This window comes from Stenella coeruleoalba, assembly GCF_951394435.1.
Source record: "Stenella coeruleoalba genome assembly, chromosome: 7".
NCBI classification, from domain to species: domain Eukaryota; kingdom Metazoa; phylum Chordata; class Mammalia; order Artiodactyla; family Delphinidae; genus Stenella; species Stenella coeruleoalba.
In genome coordinates this window covers 109,201,531-109,205,171 of record NC_137153.1, presented here as the reverse complement: position 1 = coordinate 109,205,171, position 3,641 = coordinate 109,201,531, and positions in this window count along the sequence as shown.

The window sequence follows — 3,641 nt, the reverse complement described above, 5'->3', positions numbered from 1 at the left end:
CCTTTTTCTCTTTTGAAGTTGAAGCAAAGGTGCTATGATGTTGTTACAGCAACTTTTCTCACATGGGGCTTAGCTTTTCTAACAACCCGTGTTATAAAGACCACCAGGTTCTGTGACATGCATACTCTCCACCAAATGCCAGTTCTAAAGAAAAGTCGTCTTCCAGTGCAAATCCAGCTCTATAAATTGATGGTTTGTAACACATTCTAAACCCTAGTTCTTGACGGAGTGAAGGTGGGCCATGTCTATGTGAGGAAGTTATGTAGTTTTTGTTTCTAGGTGGAGCAAGCTGGTCCTTGGTCCCCCACGGCCTAGGTCACTGCACAGAGGGTGACATGGTACAGTAGAAAGAGCACTGAGCTGGCAGATTGAAGACTGGCTCTGTTACCTAGGAACCCTGCACCCCAGGCATATACTTCTCTGGTCCCCATTTTCCCTGTCTGTATAGCTAGTCGTCAGGCTGTCACTTGGTTTCTAAGACTCCTTCTGGTCCTGTGTCTGCTGAGGTGTGCAAAAGTTGATATTTCAGTTTTGTCTGATTGCTGATTCATTGCTTCTTTAGGTTTGGAGATAATATATAAATGAAATCACTGATAGAAGGTTGTCACGTATAAGGAAATCCAAACGTACAAAAAAGAATGGATAAGAGGGAATGTAGAAAATGTTACATGTTCCACTTTAAAAATGTAAGTGATTGGTAGAAGAAATGCTGAGAGCAGCTGTGGTCCTCTAGAGAGGCAGTGTGCCATATTAGAAAGAAAGATCCCTGACCCTGACTTTCGTCCTCCTTTGCCTCTAACTTGATGTGTAGCCTCAGGCAGGTTAACTTTCTGTTGGAAATGAAGGAATTGCCCTAGATTAAGGTTCGCAAAGCCACACGCCCAGGGAAACCAGGCAGATAAACATAAGTGAGTGCAGCATGCTGTGTAGGGTGGGGCTGCACCAGGGGAAGCTTATCCGGCAGGGCAGTTATGCAGCCCTAAGTGTTAGGCAGAAACAGGTCCAGTGTTTGGCACGTCTTCTGATTTTTCAGAAGGAGGTAGAACTCCAGAATTGTATTTGTAATTCCCTAATTTTAAAAATGTTGACAGCGATTTGAAGATCATTCAAGGTGTAGTGGGCTAAACAAAGCATGTCTGCGGGCTGCCAGTTTGTATTCTCCACCCTCTCATTCCTGTAAATTAGATAATGCTGTGATTCCGCAGTGGAACTGTTTTAAAGTAACTGTCACAAACACTAGGGAGAAAGTCGAGGGAGCAAGTAGTAGGAAGAATTCAGCTCTTCCCCGTTGTGTTACAGGGGAGTGAGGGGGGCATTTCATTCACAGACCGACAGGAAACTAGTTTGAAGATGAACTTAATGGGAACCTGAGTGAGAGCCTTTGCCTGGGAATATGAGGTATTCATTCATCTTCTTAACTCTGATACAAAGCACATCTGTTTTTCAGGTAGGAAAAGGGTTGCTGGCAGAGCTGAGAATGATTCAGAGTACAGTGGGGACACAGCTCTCCCAGAATCCTATCAGCCTAGAGCCTGACAGTGGACTTCTGAATGCTGCAAAGTTAGGGTTTCAGAGAATTTTGATGGTTGGTTTCAAGGACGGGTTTAGTTAATATCCATGTTGAGGCTCTGAGGGAATTACGTAAAAGAACAATTATCTTTCTCCATCCCCCAAATCCGTTTCACATTGAGTTCTGTGTGTGAGCTCTGCTCGGTCCTTCAAGAAGTGGAACCAGATTAGAAGCTGGAATCTATTTTGCAGGAACCTCAGGAGGCTTTGGGCCATGATAAGGGTAAACAACTTAACTCCTTTTCATCCAGCCAGAACAAAAAAACTGAGATTACTAATCTAATGACCATCCCTATTCCCACCTCACCATCAGATATATCCAGTAGCTTCAGAGACCAAGCGATTATAACTATAGTCCTTTGTGGAAAAATGTTTTGAAAGTGACAAACCTGAAACCTGTATGGCATGTCCCATTTAAGTTCTCAGAGGTGAATACCAAAGTTACCATCAAGGTAGTACAGCTGATTTTGACAGCAGTGCTTAGGGTCCTAACTTTGATCCTCCTCACAGAGGTCACCTGAGCATTTTATTTAATTGCTTTATGGATGCTAGCTTTATTCATAGTATTGTCAGCTTTTATACAAATGGAAAACTTAACTTATCCTTTAAAAAGAAATAAAGCAAGGTGGGGAGTCAGTGAGAACAGTGGGTAGGGGATAACTCAGTCTCCCTTCATGGAGTCAGGGGCCCCTCTGCCCTACACACTGACTTCTGCTTCCTTAGCTCAGAGGCAAGGGATTTGCCTTTGCCTCTTCTTTTGTGAATATTCTCATTTCTGAAAAATTCTTAATCATAAGCAGATAGACTCCATCTTTCTTTATGAGTGTTGGATTTCTTGAGTGGCCCTGCTGTGGTAGAAGGTGGGCTTCTTTCCTCTCCGGTTGGTGTAGGGAACCATAACAACTTCAGGCTCCGGGGGAGGACGGGGTTCAGGAGAGCTGAGTGAGTGTGGTTTTAGCAGACTTTGTTCCCATTCCAAAGGAAGCTAGTTTCCTCCAACCAGCCCCATTATTTGAAGTAATAAGTGTTGTCAAACCTGACCTGTTAGACCTATCAGAGAAGTAGGAAGAAAGACTTCCTCCAGGATAGGGGCTAGACTTTGAAGACGTTCCACAGGAAGTACACGTGTTTGAATAGCTTTTAAATGGAAGATGGGGAATATTGCTATTTTAAGCTGTGTACTTCATTTTTCATAGTTTAAAATTAATCTGTGCTGGCCACTAAAAATGCTCAGTAAAATGTGAATGAGGGTTATGTAATCATTCTAGTATTTGCTCTCAGGAGAATGATTACTGCTCTGCATTTGTAAATCTTAGGGAGAAAAGAAATACTTCTGGAAACAGTATTACATTAGACATGAAGAATTTGTTTCTGTTAGGTGAGGCGTTTCAACCAAACAGAAGTAGCTAAGGAGAGTAGAGCCTGGCTTTATGCGTTGCTTTGGCCAAACCCAGCCAACTCCTTGAAGCCGTGACTGTTGCCCTGGCTTCTTGGGAGCCTAGAGGTGAATCTTCCCATCGTCCCTCTTCTAGTTCTCCGTACCTCCTCCTTGTCTGGGCCTCTACTGGGCCTTGGTGTCTGAACCACTTGCCATCCTCTGTAGGGAAGTGTGTAGTCAGATTGCTGCCCTAGGATGCAGCCTGGGCCAGGGCACACTGTGCCCTTTGCCTTTAGGGCCATAGAGTTGTCAGTATAGGGGAGAGGCACCTTAGGTCTGTCCCCTTGACACAGCCTTCCTACCTGGTTATGCTGGTGCTTGCCAAGATACTTAAGACAACCAAGACACTCGAGAATTCTGCAGTCCCCAGATAGGATGTCTGATGGAGAGAACAGGTTAGCATTCTTGACAGAAATGCCTACCAGCCATCTTTGGCAGTGTTCTGATCCGTAGCTCCCTGTACTTACTCTAGGAAAGTGAATTTCTTTCAGGATAAATCCTCACGTGGATTACTGGATAGTCTTTGTATCACTCCCTTCAGCCTAATCAGGCTGAATGATCATGCTCAGTGCAGAAAGGTGTTTTGCTGTCAAGTTGTTTCAATGCGTTTCCGATCTCCCCCAGAATGGTATAG